The 23156-nt window shown below is 33.5% G+C and overlaps 1 protein-coding gene across 5 annotated transcripts in view; it reads left to right on the top strand.

The window, feature by feature from the left end:
* sona (sol narae metalloprotease) overlaps positions 1-23156 on the top strand; it is a 54850-nt gene that overhangs the window by 7102 nt on the left and 24592 nt on the right. Inside the window, exon 1 of one of the 5 annotated variants that reach the window (XM_087408463.1) lies at positions 15448-15462. The exons of the other annotated variants lie outside the window; for them this stretch is intronic. The gene's annotated coding sequence lies outside the window, so the exon portion shown is untranslated. Of the gene's footprint in view, positions 1-15447; positions 15463-23156 lie in introns of those variants that run through there. 5 annotated transcript variants of the gene reach the window in all.

The following is a 23156-nucleotide window of genomic DNA, read 5'->3' as shown; positions in this document are numbered from 1 at the left end:
AAAGTAGGACGCCGCAAGTATTGCATCGATCTCCATTAACTCTTCGTAGCATAAATTTTATATCACGCAGCGCGTTTCGTCTTCCCGATGTAAATCGATCAATTCGCGCGTAAAGGTGTCAAAATAACAGAAGAACTTAATTTTATTCTCCTGATATTGTGACACATTATTTATTCAATCAATAAGGGCTACAGCACATACAAAATGCATAAACATAGCATAAGCGTAGCATAAAATTGTCTGGACCAATAATCATCTAGCATTAAGTTGCCTTATTAATTTACGTAACATGCTCATTGATCCAGACAGTTGTATACTATCTTGTATGCTATAATCCTAAAAAAATATCAAGAAGTACATAAACGTGTCATTATTGTGAAATTTGCTCGTTCAGTAATGAAGCAGTTAACTAAATGTAGAATAGGAAATAACTGAAAGTTTCTATTTATCAACTATCAATAATCATTCTAATGACGAAAGGGTTAACAGTTAATGATTCTCGCCGAGACAGATGTATAGAATTGTGAAACGTTCTAGCGGGAAATATTTTAAATCTGTTTCGCAATTGTGGTTATCGTCTATCACTCGACGTCTCCCAAGACATCGTGTCAAATGGTGGAAAAACCGCACGAGCGATCCCGCCGATAATATGATAATAAAGATACATATGATATATGAACGTTACGTCCGGGTTGGCAGTTTATGTATGCTCTTGAGACCGCCTGTAATTCCCTGAGTGAGTTCGTCGAGCACGTAAAGGACATCCCCGACAATCATTGTTGGGTAACGAGTCCAGTCCTGAGAAAAGGTTACGTTCGTGCCGTCTTGATTTTTATGGTTTCGTTCGAGGCAATAATCCAAATTCTTTTTGTGTTCTTCCCTTACTACATTATTGCAACATTCCATATATATAACATATGGCATATATTGAGATTCTTTTTTTTCTGACTCTCCAAACAAAACCATTGTAATTACACAATGCAGTTATTTTACATCAAAAATACGTTTTTTTTTTTTTTTAATAAAGTCCTACACTATTTTCATCTTTATTACATAAAAACATAAAATATAGGTTCTTATGTTGTTAGATTAATATACGTCTAATTAAATCGGGCTTAAATTAATATAAGCAATCTTGATGATAAATTACTGTTTGAAAGAATCTACCGTAAGAGAAAAAAAGATTTGTAAAGCTGGTTGCTTACAAGTTGCGCGTGCTTCCGAGTGACGCTCATGTTATTAATCGAATGTATTAATTACTATTTAATACATTGAGTATGAATAAAGTATCGCTTCAAATCCGCGATGACTGTCATTTGTAAACAAATTAAATCATAAATCGCATAAATATTCTAATATAATGCGTAAAACCTTGAAGACACCAATTATCATGTAACGCTGCAATATAAGCAATATTGATATTACGAAGACTGCATTTATGATGCCAAAGGCTGTGCGTCCCGTATTTGAGATATATCGCAAATTGAAATCGTCACGATTGCCTCACTGTTCTCCATTACGCAATCTTGCTCCATCGTACCCGCATCTGCAAAGAGGGTTGACTCCACATCATAGAGTTCACAACTGATAATTATTGTTTTCTTTCGATCTCAAGTTAAAGCTGTTATTATAATAAATATTTCCAACGTGAAAATCTATTGACGTGAATTCCTAGAAAATGAAACATGTTTTTTAGCTCCTTATCTTATATTTACCTCTTATTAATGACATTTTTTAAATATACTACGATAATATAAGTATAGTTTTAAAAAGAAAATATTGATTGTATGAGAAATATTTCTTCGATTTATTAGGAATAGTGAACTATAATGGATTGAGTAATGATTATAAATAAAAATCCTGATTCGCTATAATAATTCACGTGAATTTTGACAAAAGCATGGGCGTATCCAGTGGAGAATTAAGAGATTCAAACCCTCCCCTTGAAATTTTTTATTTATTTTTTAACTTTTAATTATAAAGAATACAGCTTTTTCTTTTCGATTCTGAGTAAATTTTTTGTAAATTTTTTTCTCACATAAAAATTTTTTCTTCTCCTTACGACTATATAAATAATTTCTGGAACTTTTGTTAATTATAGAGCTTTGGCAAGAGCTAAGAAAGTATTCTCTCTAAATTCTTTGGAGTGAATGTCAAGAGTACTCCATTTGATCAAATAAAGGTAACGCCCTCGATTAAAATTGCTATTTATGTAATAACAGAATTGATGAACCCTCTCCCACCTAAAAAAATTCTGAATACGCTCATGATGAAAGATCAGTCATTGTCGTCGTTTTTGTCCTCTTTGTTGTCGTCACAGTCATTTAATATATTATTTCTAGGAACTTTCATGCAAAAATCTGTAATTCAGAAAGCCAAGACCCTGATTACACATCATATAATGCATCAACGATGTAGGTGACGGTTAAAAACGTCATTGCCAGCGGAAAATTACGGCTCGTAGACTTTTAAGCACTAAGTCATCTGGATCAGCTGTGCGCGTCCGCTTCGCATCGAATGTACGGTTGACGATTGCAAAAGTGAATTGGCGATTTCTTGAACGTCGAAAGTCCTTTCGCGAGACTATGAATCGCGAACTCGACTTCGAATCGATGGTGACTCTCGCCTGATCGACGTTTCATGGAAGAGAGAACGTCGTACCGGTGCGACGGACGCGGTATCTTAAGAATCACGGGCATTGATCTGTATACAAAAATCTGTCAACTAGTCCGCCCTATTACAAATAAAACGATCAAAGTCATTAATTAGCTCACGCGTCAAGCATAACGAACAAGAAGAATCAGAAAAGCGAAATCGCGACGTCGTCGCTCTCGATGAATTTATGTCTCGATTAATTTACGCGGATTATAAACTTTCATCGCTCAATTCAGAGATATAAATGTATCTTTATGCATACAGCACTTGACAACTTTTTCATTTTTTTTCATTTTTGTTGCAGCCATATAATAGTACGGTTGCGAAATGATAATGACTCCCTCATACAGTCATCAGTTTCAAGTAGTCTCTTCTCACTTTATCGCCATGTTTTGCATCGTGTTTACTGGAATACATAATGAAGACGTGTCATAAAATCGAAAATGAAGAGTAGGACGATACGTGCTAGAACTATTATCGTTGTACTTCTATTTAAAAAAAGAAAAAAAGACAATCCGTGATCATAATATGCAAAATAACGTACCATCGCGTGATACAATTATCCCAATTCTGGCAAATCGAAATCGGAGCCTAAATCCAATGTAAGGAAAGAGAAACAGAAGCGTAAACAAAGCTTCTAGGATGCGAAAATTGGAACAACGATTGGAAAAACGCGTAAACGTTCTCTTTTACGTTTCGTTGTTTCAATTTTCGCCTAGAAGCTTTTATTACTCTCTCCTTCGACTTACGCTCCGATTTTTATTTTCGCCAGGGAAGTAGAACACAAAAATTATAATATCATAAGGACATTATCATAATCTTATTAGTTAGCCACTTATAAATTTATTTTTAACTTTTACTCTACAATGATACAATTTGGTGCTTCATCCATACAAACGGGGACACTAGAATCCGTCCGTTTTTTCTATTCAGAATAATTAAAAAAAATTTCTAAAAATTCCAACATACTTTCAACTTTCTAGAATAAATATTGGAACTTCATTTTGGAAAATAATAAAATGTAGTATAATTTATAATTATCGAAAGACTCAAAGAAACTTGTACGAACAGGAATCGCTCGGGTCACTAGTGACCCGTCTTGTAGGGTAAGGATTAAGTATCAACTGACGTCATGATAATGATCTGTGATATCATTGTGACTTATTTATGACTATGTTCTATCTATGTTCTTCTATTAGTTAGAGAAACACCGCGAAGTGTCGGGTTTACGAGCAGCCACGCCGGTATATATCCTGTCAATAAAAAAAGAATTTACTTTCAATCGCGCCGTAGCATTGAGACACGGCGCTCACGTGGAACACCACGTGAAAACACCACGTTGATGGCGGGAACGGTCCCTTCTAAAGAACAACGGCTCACCTGCAATTAGGAATTACGATCGTGGATGTCTGACATTATGGCGAAAAGGGGGAATCCTTCAGGTGCGATGAACGATTTGTGACTCTTCTTCGTGCGATACTTTTGCGGCTCGGTCGGACGAGCGTGCTTCTCTCTCTCTCTCTCTCTCTCTCTCTCTCTCTCTCTCTCTCTCTCTCTCTCTCTTACGCAACGAACCGCCCGATCCGAAGATGTTTATTCGCGATACGAATCTTTTCGCGAGGCAGCACAGCACGGTTTCTTGTACGTGCCTGTACAACTGCCCATAGTTGGTTTTTTTTTTACGGAAATACTGTAGAATACAGATTTTTTTGGAGATATTAATAATCGCGATGTCATCTGTTTTTGGGATTTGCATGTTTGTTTATTTTGCAAAATGTTCATCCTTGATATCTTCATTCTTACAATTAAATCTATTTCTTTTAGCTGAACTTCTTGCACCATTCATCTTTCCTCTTTTTTCCTCTATATTAAAGAAAAAAAAAAGAATGATGTGATAAGCTATTTGGACATCGAATTTAGTTGCAGAATGTCAAAATACATAAGAATGCCATAGTTTAGTCACCGGATCAAAAAATTGTTTCTGTGTGCCTGTGTTATTTCGATTCCAATTATTATTTATTAATCCTCTTACGACTTCGTCTACACGCGGCCATTCAGTGTTCCCTTGGCAGCGATTCATTATTCTGTCCATGGATATGAGATAGGAGAAAAAGATTAATTTTAATTTTTTTTTAATTGTCATTCTCCATACTTGCAATAAATGATCGCGTTTATACAATATATAATATATATATAGGCAATCTGCACGCGCAATACTTAAAGCTGACGTTTCGCATAAGAAAACGACAGTGCCATATTGATGTATCAATTAACGGTTCGTGTATAATCCTGTCTGCGGTATCTCGCAGGTCAAGGATGATGAGAACGATAGCATCGACCGGCGACATCGTCGTCGACGACAACGCGCACGTTGCTCTGCACGTCTCGGTATCGTAGTGGCGATATGGTGAAAGCTGATATTTTGTAACACACTCTTGCTATTCCGTTCCATTCCGTTCCATTCCATTCCATTCCGTAGTATTGCCCGCTGCAGCCATTCGTTCCGTGGCTTAACTCGGCTCTCTCGTCATATACACGAGGCTCGACTGCTCGAGTCGTCTCTCGTAATCAAATGCGAGAACCACGCGACGGCAGTACAATAGTAGGCGCACCCAGAATACATTTTTCCCTCCCCGTCCACGTTCCACGAGATTCTCGCTTCGTAGCGGTGCAACATGAGATAGTTTGCCCATCGACGCGAGATAGCAAGTCGCCGGAAAGGTGTATAAGTCAGCAATAGAGTAATACGTTGACGATGATGACAGTAAAAAGAGTAATACGAAGAAAAGCGAGATAGATATTCTTAGAGACAGCAAAGAATGAGAAATAATTACGATTTGTAATTTATGCCTTTTATTGTTCTTGTTTGCAAGGAAAATATAGTACTATCATAATTCGTAAGATGGAGTAACTTTGATTCAAATTTTGTTAATACTCAGATAGAACGCATATCAATCAGGATATAAGACATTTTAAAAAATGTTCCGATGATACCTTAGAGACATTTTAAGACATCTTATATCCTGATTTTAGACATATGTGCTATTTAGATATTTTTTCTGAGCCAAATATTATAGTTATCCTGACTAGGGTCGTCACTCATCATATTCAAGCAGAACATATAGAAATATTCATTATGAATATATTTATCATTAATTAAAAATTATTTATATTTACACTGAATGAATAGATATTATATTGAATATATCGAATAATGAAGACTTTTTCGTTTTGATAAAATTCTCAAGGGGTAAAGCGAACTAATTGAATCGAAAAGTTCTCTACCATTTTACAATAATTAACAAGATGTTAATTACTAAAAATCACCGAATACTAGTTTTCAATAATTTTTTTACTCAAGTACTATCAACTTTACAAAAACACAAGAGATAAAAATTATTTATTTTCTTCTCATAGAGTTCCGAGAATTTTTTCAAAATTTTTTAGTACCACATTTTCTTATATTGGTAAAAATAATTGCCAATATATGAAAATGCAGTACGAAAAAATTGACAAAAAATTCTGAAAAAATTCTTAGAATTCTATGAAAAGAAAAAAAATTTTTGTCTCTTGCTGTTTTTCTGTTAATGTTGATAATACTCGAATAAAAAATTATTGAAAACCAATATTCAGTGATTTTTAGTTATTACATTTTGTAATTGATATCTTGTTAAGTATTGTGAATATTTCAAAATGATAGAGGGCTTTTCGACTCAATTTAGTTCGCTCTACTCCTATGCGAGAGTTTTATTGTTACTTCTTAAACACTCTATATAGATTTGATGATATATTTCATATAAAGCTTATTTATTCAGAGTAAACACAAATAGTTTTTACATGAGAATATTATTTATAGTAGATTTTATATATTCGTCATCAATAACCCTAATCCCGACTTTCTGGGTTAAGTTAACCCATTTTATAATTACAAAACACAAAATAAACGCATTTTTAATTGAATCGGTTTGTATCGGCGATGTCTAAGTCGGCGAATACATTGGCTATGTCCACGTCCTACACGATAGGTGTTGTTTAACCTACAAGATAAACAAAGATATCTATTGTACAGGCCGCAGCCTAAATGTACGGTGTACAGCATAAACGTAGCCATGTGATTCAAATATTAATTCCGACAGCTGTGATTCGCCTTAAATATTCAATGGCGGAAAAATAGCGACCTTGACACGCGGCTTCCAGACTGCGGATCTCTATGGCAAAATATGTCTTGAGTGACAAGTACGTAGATTATACTAATAGGATCCGAAAGTCGAACCGAAACGAGAATATTGTGATTGAATGAATAATTAATTAAATCTTTACCTTATATAGTTTTGTGATTCTTTCGACAAAGTGAGTTATCCGTAAATGAAAAAGATATGTAAAAAAGTCATTTGTAAATGTCGTCGATATTATATTTTGGAAGCTAATCTCAAATATTTATTCAACTATTATTATGGAATATTATGATAATAATTTAAATCTCTCTCTACGATAATCGGAAGTCCTAAAATATTACGCTTATCTGTACACATACTATATCACACACTTATCATAACTTAACGATAAATTGTCTATTATTAAGAGATTTCACGATAATATCTCCTTTCAACAAGAAATTTTCATTATTATTCTTGAAAAAGAATTGTCTACTTACCGCTGTCGTAGAAATTGTGCAACTAGTAGAATTTTTAGTCAAGAGAATAGTTGTGTAACTTTAAATAACAATGTTACATAAATTTATTCTGTTTCTTATATCAAAAGAAAGATACCGAGTCGATTCGGTTGCTGCACAACTTGCACAAACGTTGATCGCACAGTTTTTAAATGCGATTGCTAATACAATTGAAGCACGCTTCAGTTTAACGATAATTATTTCATTTATGCATAATTAATTCTTTAGAATTAATAGAATTAATTTAAAAAGAATAGTTTTTATTATTAGATTAAATTAAAAAGCAATAAGATCTTTTTTTCTTTATTTCTACACACGAGATATAATAAATTTATATTTATATTTATATAATTTATATTATATTTTTTGTGTGCAATAATGATTCTCTCTCTTCTTCTTGTTTCTTCAAGTAGTATGTAATAATATAATATCTTATTTCTTTTTTTAAATAATAAATTTTATTTGTGACGATCAAGGATTGCTATATAATCTTAGTACACAGTTTTATGTTTCTCGAATATTTTAGCATGCAAATATATATATTTATCGATCAGAAATAGTTTAAATATCACGATTCATTAGAATGAGGGTGTTAATTTGTTATCTTAGTATCGAGGTGCGAATTATAATTTGCGCATGATAAACGATTGATTCATTGCACCTTGATGTATAACGTGTCCTTGATTGCGAGGAATTGTCAGTATCTTATATAGCGAAGGGAACAATCGTGCCAAGTGATTTTCTACATTTCAGGTATGTGGACTTATTAACGTTAACATAGTTCAAATAGGTCTCACAGATATCATGAGTATCCATCTATGTTCAATCAAGCGCGAAGACCTATGGGAGTCACGTTTTTACATGGATAATTTTGTTTCATGTATTTTATAATTTTAAAACTTTAATGTTATTATGCCACAAATATTGTAAAAAAAATTGATACACGAATTAAGTAATACATTAGATATTATGATACGGTAAACGAAAACTTAAATTGAAACCGAGTCATATCCTTTTCAACGTAGATTAACTGTAATCTCGGTTCAACTTATTTTTCATCTTTTTCTAATCTTTGAATTGGAAAAAGACGAAAAGTAAATTGAACCGAGATTAAATTTAATCTACACTATATGGAAACGAGCATCAGATAACAGTTACCGTTAAGAAGGATAAATCCGGATTTATGTTGACTACAAATTTTGTGATGTTTTTCTACCTAAATTCGAGATTAGAATAAAATCTCTTTGATACCGTTATTCATACGTTCTATATTCGTCTAGATTAGAGATCTTATATTCGTCTGATTACTCAGCAAGAATTCTTTGAAAAATTTATCAGAAAAGATTGCAGGCACTCAGTCAATTATATATGTGCAACCAAAATTAGCAGATCGTAATTTTCATTTTTCTTCGTAATGGAGTAGTCATCAGTCCGACACATCACTCACAGTCGTGCGATTAATGATCTTTATTTGTAAGAAATACGTGTGCTATTTATTTATGTATACGACGTGTGCGCTTTACAACTTTGACCTGGATTTAAGCAAGGATTTAAAATGCACCAGTGAAGAAAAAACGGCCACATAGCGGCAAACATTCTTGCAACGATTATTATTTTTACGTACGGTCTTGTCTGTCATTATTACTAATAGCTCCGCCGTTACAGCGTCAGTTACATTTAGAGGTAGCACTTGCAAGTGGAACTTTAATGATCGTACAGCTGTTCCACAGAGTGGCAGTTCCATGTTTGAGTCATCTAACAAATATCATACATCATTTTTTACATCAAACACACTTATTTATATACGTGGACAGTTTGAACAAATCAGTGACTTTTCTAAAAAAGACTATGTTGAAAAATAAGTCGAATTTTGGTAAAAAAAAAGAAGTAAAAGAAGTCATTGACTTATTAAATACTGCTTATGTATATTGACAACAAAGAGATAAATGACAATGAGAAAAAATCAATTAGATAAATCAATTAGAAAAATTTACAATCTCATCTTGGGAAAGATATTGCAATGAATGACAATTCAGAAAGAACAATTGGTACAAGAAAATCTTTTTTTTTTCTTATTTTTGTAAGGGATTATATTTCTTTAAAAAATTTAGTAATTCTGGGGCAATGACCTCGGCATCTACAACTATGGAAATGCGTCACGTAAGACGACTGAGATTTATTCTCGCGCCACTAGCCCGACGAATTTTTCGTGCGTGTCACGCGTGTGTCGGCTTACTTACATACCAAGCGTGGCTTTTGAGTCTTCACTCGGTAAGAAGATCCAAAAAAGATTTCCATCTTAGATTCTCGGCACAATTCGGCGGCGATATAAGTCCCGAGTTCTTCATTCTCGTGCATCTCATGTCACGCGCGTGATTCGTGAACGTATACAGAGTGTTTGCGAAATATATATATTGTACTATGGCCGGTATTCATAGTCAGTTCTTATATTTAAGACCATCTTAAATTCTGTCTTGAGATATCATGAATCAATCAGAGGGTTAGCATTAACGTCTTAACCCTAACAAGTCATTCATGAGTTCAATGTACCCTATGTGATTTTTACATTGCTTTTTTATAATATAATTTGAAAACTCGGATTGAGGCTGAAAAAAAAAACTTTAACTATCCATAGATATGATAAGCCTGCAAGGATATTTTTTTTGCGTTATTCTCGATGTGAGAAAGTTCAAAGAGGGTACTTGGGATCCATACGTGACCAGCTTGTAAGTTTTGGCGTTCTGGGGGTATCCCTTTATTTTTTATTAATATATACGTTTACTGAGTTTCGGATAGTGTAAAAGTAAGTACACGAAAATGTAGAATTAAAAAAAATTATTTCAATATACTAAATAGTAGAAATTTTATAATCTCTGTCAATCTTCGGAGATCGCTCAGCCGGGGCGAATGTATTTCTTTAGAGTGAGTGTTGCATCATTCTCTAAACTAAATCCTAATAGACTTAATTATATATACTATAATAATAATTATATATGTACAATCCTTTATCTACCATTTTATAGTGTTTAAATAAAATTTTATTTATTTATTGTAAATTTATAATATGTAGATTTTTCAAAAATGTCGATTTTCGATAGTTTAAATAATTATATTTTTTTGAGCGATTCATATCGTACTATTTTTTTTTTGTTAATCTAAAGGATCAACTAAAAAAATCCTACGGGTTTATGCTTAAGCATTAAATTTAAAAATTTGAGAATTTTTTATTCAAAGTAGTCATTTTTGCGAATTTTTTCCAATAAAATTTCTTTGAAGCATTATAATTAATTAAAAATAAAATATTATTTATTTGATTCATATTTATCTGTCTTTGTCTGACTTTGAGATATAAATTTTACAAGTTTTAAGCTAAAAAATATGTATTTAATCTAGAGATATAACGTGACAAGGTTTCACAAACTCTGATGTGATCGGGAAGGTAAATCAAAAATAACAATGACTTACTAGGGTTAAGACATTACTTAAGACGATCTTGAAATAAGAACCGACTATGAATACTGGTCTTAATATCTCGTCGATGGGCCTTCTTTTTAACTGAACTTTTGCAGCAGTTCATCTAAAATATACCAAAATTGAATAAATAAAAGAATCAAATTCTTATAAATGCATATCCGATATGTTTTGTGTTACGAGTGTGCTTTATGTTACGATATTATTACTGAGTTATTAATTTATCCAAGAATTTATCGTAATTTAAATATTTCTTTTCTTTATCTGAAAGGATGAGAATCTGACTAATTTTTATCTTGATTTCTTGGTGATTCGAAAGTTTCTTACTCCTGGACTAAACTTGAATATATCTTTTATCCACCTGTTTAATTTCTCCAACCTGTGTCGAAATCCGAATGCATGTTTTGTGAACACTCTGTACAAAATATGCGTATGTCAGTTGGCACGCGTAGATTCGTTTCATCATGTCGGTCTGAATTCTGACTCGAACTGCAAATCATTGTGGATACATCATGGTTTATGATGCTTGAATGCAGGTCAAGGCTGAGAACCGCTGCACCGATTAAAAGAAAAATACTCCACCGTTAGGTGCGAAGACATAATAACAGTTGTCGTAATTAATTTAACGTGCAGGAAATTGATAAAAAATACCGTATACAGTGACAAACGACTGGCGCGAGCCTCTTTTTTACGCTATCGTTCGTCGATCGCGTCGAATAGTGATTCAAAGTACGAGTTTGCCCAAGTAAGGAAATTAAAATTTATTTATGCAAATGCGGTCTGATGTCCACGTGGATTTACGGAAACGTTATGTGGGAAAATTGAAACTAATGTGAATGTTAAATTGAATGTTGTTCGGTTGTTTTCTTCTGTCCATTCGCATATGCGTGTTTTACGTTTACGTTTTTGCGAACGTGTGCGTTTATATTTATGTAAAAGGATGATGCAATTAACTTCTCCGCAGTTTACATAAGAATTTAAACAGTGATATTTATTTTTGTCTATGCCCCGTGGCGAACATATAAATAGCACCGATAACACTTCTTTTATATAATTTGAAATGTTTCCTCCTTTTTTTATTTTGCAAAAACAAAATTGCATGATGATCGAGACTTTTAAATTATTATTTTTCCAGAGGTTTGTAGAGTCCCTTGTACTAGGTAATTTTTTAATTTTAATTCTTATCTATTTTAATAATTTTTTAGTGATAAACGTTTTTCATTTATCACAAAAAATTATATTTAAATTGTGAATTTTTTTAATGAAAACAATAGGAAAAAAGTCAATTTCTTTTTCCCTCCTTTCAACGCGAGACTGCGTGGCTATTAGCTAATTTTTATACGTATTGCGTTTCCCTTGTTCGAATGTTGAAAGAATTGACTCGTTGTTGACAATCGCAACGAAAGATACCGGTGTGTCACCGGTAACGCTCAATGTCGTCATTGTCGCACGGTCTGAAAGCGACATTTCATTATGCGTTAAGTACATATCGAGTGTTTCGCACTACCATCCTAATTGTAATCTGCTGACTGAAGAGATTAAACAGTGGCGTTACCGTCGATAGCTTCTGTTTCGTCATCATGTCGGGTAAGCCATGTATTACGTTGATTAACAGGCATCCGGAATTGTGTAAAGAAACGCGACTTCGAAATTTAATTTCTTCTTACGACTGAAGGACAATTCTAAGATAGATAAATAGAGAGAGAGAGAGAGAGAGAGGGAGAGAGCGCAGTGGTCTCCCTCGCATAATTTTCCCCATTGTAATATGAAAAAGCTTGTAAAAAATACTATATGCTTTTGATTTATATTCTTCAGAGTCTAAATTGTTCACATAATATAAAGAAAGTAATCTATTTTCAGGATATCGAATACTATTTCCGTTCTGCATATTTCATTAAATAATCGAATAATCTATTTGAGATACGAGAAATACTCCTACGAGAAATTATAGGTCGGCATTAGATAACTTTGAAAGTCGGTTCGACAGGACTTGCAGATATCTAGGAACAGGAGATACGAATATTATTACTCATAAAGATGTAGACACTCAAGAATGTACGCTTGGGTGAGAGAGAATGTACTTTGTACATCGTTGATCGCTGTGTTTGGAAAAGTATACATCAGCCGGTATAAAAAGAGACGCGAGAGGCTATACCATGTCGCTTTCCGACTCGAGTCACGGTCGAAGTGAAATTGGTGTTGGGAACAGCGTTGCGAAATATGCATACATATTATGCTTAACTTACCTTACTTTAAGGATAGGTCTAGTTCGGTCAAGGTTGTCGCATCGCGATGACAGACCCGCAATAACAACGTGAAATTGATTCAATTGATGCGACAACGATAGATGTGAAACGCGGCGTCGAGTCGAGGTTGATTGCCATTGAACATTCGCGAGTTTGACCACGCCTGAATCAGAGAGAGAGAGAGAGAGAGAGAGAGAGAGAGAGAGAGTGATGGAAATAATATAAAATGAGAATCAATGAGAGCCAAGTTGTTGTTTCAAATCGTGGAATTTTCATGTATTTTCGTGATGCAATCAACAGATTCTTGTTTTACTTGTATGACTACTTTGCGATTACTTGGTTGCTGCGAACAGCTCGAGGTGCGCTTAATTAGATTTCAAGTTCTCATTAATTCGCGATTTTAGCCTTTAAATAGGTAGTTGGTTTAAAAATATGCAAGTTGGGATATTCAGAACATCACAAACAAATTTTGAATTTTATAGCATAATATTTTAACTAATATTATATTTTATAGTTGAATTCTTTTACATTAATTACACTTTTGTAAGATGAAGAAATGTAAAAAAATAATAAACTACAAGATTTTTGGGCAATACTTTTTATCTTCCTTTTCTAGAATAAGATTTTAAAGAAAAAAGATGAAAAAATTATATATTATACCACTCTACTTACTTTTTTAAAGGTTAATGTCCGACGCTTTAAATTTTTTAATTGTTTTTTACGAACTTTATTTTCAGCTAAATTATTTTTCCAGGAATCACTTTCAAAAGATTTATCAATCATCACTCTCGCGTTACGTTGATAAAATCTAAAAGTTGCAGCCGTCAACGTAGCGATGAACGTTACGGGCGAAAAGGATTAATCTCGCGTTTATTTATTTATCTATTTCTTTTTCAAAGAAATCATAGTTTTTCCTCTGTACATTCATGCTTATTGTAGTAAGCGCTATTTAAAGTGCGCGATAGAATCGTACGCAAGCAGCGTAACGTCGAGTCAATTCCCCGTGTAAACGCGTGAACTAATTTCTGCCACATATCTGTCCTCATTGCCGAGGTCTTTAACGTTGCACAAACGACGATTGCACCGTATCGCAGGCTGAAAACTCTATTCCCAAGAGTGTCCTTGCGTAGATAGGTCCCGCATGAGTGACTTCTGCATCGTTGCGTATCTTGCGTAACGGCGAGGCGCATTACGGGCGTACAGCAACCTGCCTTATGCTCTTCCCCCCATAGAGGTGATGACTCCCCGTTGACATCTTTTACGCAATCGAAATTTCTCTGAAGCCACCCGATTATCGAAAGGTCACTTACCTCTTGCACAAAGTAATTACGTTCGTTCGTTACACGCGGCGTGGCGTATTGGCCGTCTGAAAGGTGATTAGGCGCGTTACGTTAACGTGCCGACAGTAACATTCGCGGAAACTAATCGCACACCGACTTGCCGAGATAATTATCGCGACGAGCCGCTGAGAGATGCATTATTGCGGATATACCGTAAATTAGCTTACGGTATATCTCGTTATCTTTCGCCACGTTGGCTTGTAAGTGAGAAAAATGGAGTAATCTGCAGCCGCGGGTAACTAGTGGAAAAGACTGGCAGAAAACACGGAATATTCCGTGAATTACGGAAGAATGCGTTAAGACGACGATATTATGCATGTTAATCGACTCTGACAAACACGCGATGTGAAATACACTTGATGATTATTTTGTGTAGTTTGCAGGAAAAAAAAAGAAGATAGAAGATAAACACTTATCGCAATCGAATAGCTCGTAATTATAAAAATCACGATGAAATCTCAATATTAATGGCGCGCTTCGACAAGTTTTTGTGGTTAATTAAGATAAAAGTAAAATGGCAAACTTAAAATAATTTCTCGATCGCAGGTTGGTGAAACAAGTTTTTTCTCACGCTCTTCTTCTTCTTTTCTTTTTTTGTCTTGGTAATTAATTCTAAACGCGTTTAGCGCGAGGATATGAGGCAAGAATCACCGCAAGAATCTAATTAGAATATTATTGATTAGTTCGTAGAATACCGGAGAAATTGCCAATCGCGGCGACTTATGTCCCATTGTATGGTTAAAAGCAATCAGCTCAGAAGAGAAAAGAGAAACAAATCGCTTTATTGTGCCGAGAGCGCAAACGGGTAGAACCAGTTCACGTGGGTGAAAAAAAAACATACACTTTTCACAAATACTATATCATTCGGAGTCCGTCGTCATCTATCTCTTGGAAATTATTGTCATGCGCAGTGGGTGATGTTTTAGATCACGTGTTTCACAAAATATAAAACCATAACAGCACATATATAAGTAATAAGCCTGACAGTTCGTGATAGTATCTTCATGTCAGTCAATCCAACTTGGATAGGTCTCTCCCGAAGTCTTCGATTCTACCTCGCATGAGCATCGTCAGCTGTGTGAGTCAATTTATACATCTCATCGCGTTCATTATACATTGATTACTTTACATATATATACATAATAATTCAATATCGTACGGAGTGATGCGAGTTTATTAAATCTCAATCTCTTTATTGAATTACACATTACTCTTTGTGACGATTATAACATGCATGTAATAATTCTACTTTTAACATTAATGAGAACATTTTAAAAGCAATTCATCACATTTTCAATATATTATACTTAACTAATTTCATCGGTGATATTTCAATAAAATAATTTTCACTTCACATAATCTTAATTTCTGGTTCTTGATAATTTGAAATAAAAAATGAGATTTGTTACTTTTCCTCGCGCGTCTTTAATGCTCGTTTCTATCAATGTATGTAGTTTAATTTGAACCTCAGTTCAACTAACTCATCTTTTTCTAATTCTAAAAATTAGAAAAAGATGAAGTGTTAGTTGAACCAAGATTAAAGTTAATCTACATAATATAAAACGGAAAACATAAAAGACTCTTTTCAAATGTAAATTAAAAATGTGTGATTATTCTCTCTGCGTCTGTATTAATTAATTTTAACTAGTTAAATAATTTGGATAAAAGCTTGTATATAATCTGGGATATTTTGTACCTCTATCAAGTATCCATACCTTCTTAATTAGAATTCTCGTCTAATCTCGAAACAACGTTGAGATCTATTAATAAATTTTTGAATTACGAATTGTTACAAACAGACATAAAAAAGTTATGATTTACATATAGTTTGCCGATCGTCTGAATGGCTCAAGTTTCGATGTGCGTTCAAGGCAAACTTGGCCATTTTTGAGACGCGAAAAAAAGACAGAAGTATTAAACGAGTGAAACATTTTGAGTGTCACTTACATCAAATATCATCACTACCATCACTAATTGAATTGTTGGCACGAACAATATGTTGTAATTGATTTTTGCTGTGAATGAAGTAACGATGAAGCAAACTTGTATTCAATTTGTGTAAAAAGACGTACTGAAAAAGCAATTGCATCGTTCGGTCTAAAGTAACAGAGTTAACGGACGAGTAAAAAGTTTGATTCAAAGTCAGAATTAGGTAAAGCATGAAACGGAGATTTTTATCTCTCTTGCTAAACTCGGCCTTGCGTACGACGCAAGTTGCACAAATGATTCAATCATAAGATTTGGATACGGTAAATTTTTGATTTACAGATGTAGTTTTGATTTAGATATCGTGAAAACATAATAATGCAATTGATCGAATTAATCAACGTGTTATCAAAAAGGTAAATCGCGATAGCTTTAGAACGTAGAACAAATATTTTGAAACACGGTTGGGATACTCGTGCAACGTACTGTACACAATTGCTAAATGTCATAAATCCACGATATTCTTATATAAACGTGTAGTCATTTATTTCATTAAAGAGAAAGCTTTGTCGGCCCACGAAATACACACATTGACTTATACGATTTATATAACGATAAATCGTACGACATGAATGATATAGCGTTCAATTTACATTGTCCTTCATTATTTTCTTCAAAATTCTCGTGATTTCTACTATTCTAAAATTGTATGACAGGGAGAGAATTTTTATGTTCTTGTCCCGGGTGTAAAATTAAATTATAGCTCTTCTATATATAATAAAACGCAGCAAGTTGCTTCGATGCTAAATAAGATCGAGGTATCTTGCAGATGGCACTTTTCCACCAAACGCAAGCAACCGGTCTGTCTGAATTTGTCATCAATAAAAAGACCAGATAAAAATAATATGATAATCATATGTTTTCGCCTCAATCCTCAGACAATTTGGTGCCTGTTCGGACTGCGCGCGCGATTCCTTTTCTTTTTTTTAAATGAAATAATGTTTGTCTCTCGTTGACTAACTAATAAAGGATGCATGGAAACTTTTACCGTACGATCCATAACGCATAGAAGATAAAAGTTACAGACGAATGTATTGATTGCTGTTTTTTTTTTTTTCAAGATCTCAACCGACGTCTTCAGTGTTGTTTTTTTTTGCATGTATCTTTCTCGAAATTCGTGGGATTGGGGTCGTCCATCGGTCGTATCGTCGATATGGCGTCAACCAGCAGTAAAACCGGCAAAATCAGTGTTTAGTCACCGTATTTTTATTAGAATACGCCTTATCTTTTTCTATCACACAGAGGATCATCGTCGTACATGCAAACCGGTTTTAATGAGATTTGCAAATTTCGGTGGCATTAACCACGACATTCATTGACTCGCAAATTGTTCAATGGAACTTCAGATAACGAATTATCTCGCTTAAATTATACGACGACCCAAGAGCGTGGACAGTAACTTAGTCTGCTGTTCATCACGCTCTCGAAATAATATATTGGAAAAATATAAGGGATAATAATTTTTATCCGAAATTTAAATAATTCTTTTATGCAAAAATTTTGTCGAAAAAAATATTGAATAAGCGTATTCAAGCGTGTCATATAATTGCTTAATAACCTTCAATAGTACCGTAAACATGTCAACGCATGTGATATTTATGAATTATATCCAAAAAAAAAAACCATCATGATATTTTATAATACTCTTTAGTTAACTTTGAACACTTTGTTACGTTTTTAAAATTTTGTTTAAATACTTCAAAATAAATTTTAAAATTTAATTTCTCAAAACATCAAAGTAATTTTATTAATGTTTTCTTTATAAAAACTTTTGCTGAAAAAATATTAAAATAAAGATAATATCAATATTTTAAGTTAAGAGAATGTCTTCATTAATTTAATATTTTTTTCAATAAAGTTTTTGCGAAGAAAATTACTTTGATGCTTTGTGAGACTAAAAACTTTCCAAGTTTTTGAAATGTCGCAAATAAGTGTCAAAAAGTTAACTGAAGAGAATTTAAAAAATATTACGTTGGCTTATAGTATATATCTTTTCTGGATATAATTCAGAGATCTATACGTGTGTTGAAATGTCTATGATATATACTGACGATTATTTATAAGGAATTAAGCAGTTATAACGGTGTACATGGATAACGTATGGAAAGATGTGTAATGATAAAAACCTAGATTTTAGGATGTTTCTGATCTATCTCGTGCGTGATTTTCAAAGTTACGAATCATACCGGTTTTATGGCAAAACTTGAAGAAGAGATACGTAAAAGAATACGTGACACGCACGACTTCCGATTATAGATAAGGTGTTCGTTATTCATCCGTTCGCAGTTTTTTTAACGTCGCCGAAACGGAATAATCATTATCTTTTTAACGCGTTAACGCTCGCCTGTTCATGACTTGAAAACTATTGTACGTTCATATTCGCGCTATTATTCTAAAAATGTCATAAAAATCAGTTTACAATGATCGGAACTTACCGATTAGTTACACTTACTGCGCTATTGCGCTGTTGCGCTCATTAAAATCCCCGTCGCTCCGAAGACTTGTACAGATCTCGGCAATCGCTTGTTAAAGTTTCTGAAGCGTTGGGGATTTCAATGCGTGACAAAATGTTCTCCCGTAGCGTGGATACTTTGTAAAGTGAAATATAAATACTTTCATACTTTATATCAGAAAATAATGAAGAATTTTATTAATACTTTATTTTGAATATATTAATATAAATACGCTCCATATAAGTTTAGACAATAACGTTAAACTAATTAATTATATTTAAAATTTATTAATTTAAACAGAAGATTAATTTTTTTGTTAGTAAATATTTATTTATTATAAAAATTAGGAAGTTAGTGACAGGCATAAAATTTCGGATTATAAATATTCGTTAAATAACTATGTGTTAAATAAGTTTCCAACTTTCTTTAACACTCTTGTTATTGATATGTGCTATCTATGTAGCTAAGGGCAACATATTATTATGAATAGTAGAATAAGCTTCCTATAAAAAAATTTACAGCATCCGTATTTTAACCAACCGAAGATGATAATGATTATCATGTGTGTTTATGCAAAAGGATAAGTGCAACGCACATCCGATATGCGAGAGAAAACTGTAAGGTGACTAAAAATCAAGAAGTCAAAGACTCTCCGGAGGTGAAAGGGAATTCTCCCGGAAGTGCACTTTTATATATTTGTACGCTAGTCCTCGTCTGAAACGCATTTCCCATATGTTCAGGGAGGTCGGTAGGACCTGTTTTCTCTCTCTCTCTCTCTCTCTCTCTCTCTCTCTCTCTCTCTCTCTCTCAAGGGAACGGTGTACACCCATGATTCTCATAAAACTGATTTCCGGACTCCTTGAGTAGCGACTGACCGTCGATCAGGTCGGACTTGAAAAATTCATCAAGGCGAAGTGGTTCTCACATTGGCGACGAAATGCCAAGCTACGAAATGAAATGAAGAGAGGGACGGTTTCAGTCTGCGAACGCGTCCCTGAGCACCTCGTTCACTGACACGGTCCATACCTCTCGAAATGATGAAAAGACTTTAAATAATTACCTGTTTGTTTTACCTTTATCAAATAAAGAACGAAAAATTTTTTAATGTGAAGAAATATTTTGTTAATTTATTTATTTTTTGATGAGATAATATTTTTCACAATAAATTTTTTACATCTGTTTTTAAAATGTAATATCATTATCATGTTGACAATCAATTAGATATAATATTATTATTTCAGCTTTAGTTTATATTTCAAGTTTAATGGCGGCACACAATTTATATAACTGTATTTAGAATTTATGTATAAAAATATTATTAGGCATTTTAAGATATAATCTCAACCCTTATTTATTTGATTTATTCATACAGTGATCTAGATTATCTTATTATTGTTTTTTTAATGACTTTAAACACGTAACGTGAACATGAAACGCATGCCATTTCACTATCATTTACTTATGAGAAAGTGAGTGTTGATCATATAAAATTCATTCAATCGATTTAATATAATTTAAATAAGGAAATACATGTTTATTTGCTAGGTTTATTGTCTCGAAAAACAGCAACTTCGAGGGAATTAACGAAAAAGAGTTTATTGGAACTATAAAAAGAGAGACCATAGAGCAAAGCCGCAGAGAATCCAATTTATTTCTGTCGAGTTTCACGGTTATAGACGCGCCAGTTACGGACCGCAACATATGTACGTACATGCGTACCTACGGTATAACACATGATCCTGTCACGATACGCACATCGTTTAAGTGGTTGCTTTTTTGTCGGTAAACCGGAAGTAAACAGGTAATAAACCTGCTCGAAGAAATGTATGCACAATTACACATAATAAACAGCAAGCGTCAGGTACAAAGACTTGTTACGATTTTTATACATACTATACATTCTTTGTATGATATGCGAGATGATTTTTCAAGATTGGGTTTATGAGATGAAATTTCAAATGAAACGGAAGTTTCCCATACAAAAATGAAGTATAATTTACGAGCTAGTTCGTGATTTCTAAATAAAAATTTTCTACGCGTTGATGTTAATTTATATAAGTTTGTTGGTATAATGATTAAAAAAAATACAGTTGGTATCCTTTGATATTATTTTCCGAGGATCTTCTAAAGCTTATAAAATCTTTTCTATTACTTTCTATTACACAGAGACTGCAGTTTTGATTCGTCACGACTACTCGGTTGTCTGGCGATGCAATATGACAGTCCCCCGTCATATAGACAGTTGTGTTTTCCTGTTTGATAAACATGCCTACAAAGAAATTATATTTTTTGTCGATAAGCCGGAAATGGCGAGACTAGACAGATGGGTATGTGTAAATTAATGTTTGCAATGACGGGAATCAGTGCCTCGCGGCTGTGAGCGTCCTCGAGAACGACTATGTATGTATTCCAAATACCGCTTATGGCACTGTCCTCTCGTTTAGACCATAAGAGAAAGTCTGCTGAACATGCGTTAATACAGCGAGTGAACCATATTGCACGATGCACGCGCCAGTTACTTGTGAGATACAATACTTGCGCGCGACATATTTAATCCTTAAAACCAAAAATGTTTGAAAGAAGTAGATATATGATTTATTCTCTGTCGCATATAATTTTCAATGTATAATAATTATTTTTCTATATTTTTTTCTTTGCTAAATGTAGCAGAAAATATATAGAATGTATAATAATTATTCTTCTATTTCTTTTTTCTATAAAATATAAGAGAAAAAATCTAGAAAAATAATTATTATACTGTACAATAATTAATTTTCTATATTTTTCTGCCATATATAGAATAAATAAAAAAATACATATTAGGACTATTCGAGCCGACGTGATGGCTTGAATAGAGTAATAATATTGTAATATTGAATTTAAATTCGTTAGAGCCTTACATCTAGTTACCTTCATTATTATAAAGGTACAGTAATTACAATACAATACAACAATATGCAAATTGTGTGCTTTCCAAACATCTTTGTCATTGATATCACTAAGACTAAAGAAGAGAGTCATATTGCTTTTTGTGCAGTTCAATATTTATTCAGTTCAGTATTTATCGATCGGCAAACAGAACAATCATTGTTTCGTAAAACTTGCTCCACTGGCTTGCTCAATAATACCTTATTCAATCCTTGATATCGTTCATTAAACTCGATCTTCGACCATTATTATACTTTTCTACAGAGACCATTCCTCGAGCAGCGTAGATGCGAATTGCTTTAAATGCACTACGGGAACAGAATAGCTATAGAAGCAGAATTAATCGGTTTGACACAAAAAAAAGAAATATATAGTAGCCTTGAAATGCGATACATGTGTCTCACACATTGGATTCTTATTCGAGACTCGTCGACTGGCGTGAGTACTGTATTAAAAACCTGACTTTAATTCTGACGTGACATTGGCGTGTTTTCGAAATATCTTCCTACTTTGCATAATATAATTTTGTCTCGCTTCTTCAATTCTCTTTCTTTCTTTCTTTCTTTTTTTTTTCCTCATCGTCGTTGATACATCGATTCACGAACGTGCAACAACACTTTGTATCACGCTCGATCGCACATCATCGTTGCCGCTTTCTTGGCAGATGAGTGTTCAGCAGAATTTCGTGGCGCGAAAAGAAAGCAAAGGGAGAAAATTTGTTTGATACGAATGCATAGAGCATTCTCACGATGAAAATGGAAAGTAATATATTCGGTAATGCATCGCGGAGAACTCTGGATTCGCGATTACAGCGAAATCGAGAGAGAAAGAGAGAGAGAGAGAGAGAGAGAGAAATTTCACGGCTATCACATCGAAATATTACATTAATACACTACATTAATACGATGGATCATCCATCTCCATTATCTGTGTAGCTATTACCTTACACTAAAATATACTTTCCTACTTACCTAAAATACTTTCTGCAAAGTTTCATCATTTGAAAATTAGTGTCAAGAGTTTTCGTGTTATAAGTGGTTGAAAATTTTTTCGCGATTTTAGTTAAGAAAACCTAATAGCGAAATCTTGTTCTTTATTTAATTTCAAGTGAACTTTAAAAGAGGAATTTTAATTTCTTAATCAGTTATTGAGATTCAATGTTGAAAATTAAGAAGTTGCGAGAAAGTTAAGCAAAACTCAATTTCAACTTGATCAAGAAAGCAATAAATGAATTATGCACCAGTATAATTTTATGATGTCTATAATCCGAGATGAAATCTCAGTGGAATCTAACTTGGAAAATATCCGGTATGTTGCTAAGATTTATCAAGAACTCGTGAACATAAAAGCCACGATTGCGTAGAAAGAATTTATCTCTTAAAGGAAACAAGTTTCCTTTATCAAA

This window comes from Acromyrmex echinatior, chromosome 8, assembly GCF_024713525.1.
Source record: "Acromyrmex echinatior isolate Ae372 chromosome 8, ASM2471352v2, whole genome shotgun sequence".
Lineage (NCBI taxonomy): Eukaryota > Metazoa > Arthropoda > Insecta > Hymenoptera > Formicidae > Acromyrmex > Acromyrmex echinatior.
The sequence above is the reverse complement of the archived record's forward strand: the minus strand, read 5'-3'. Positions and strand labels throughout refer to the sequence as shown.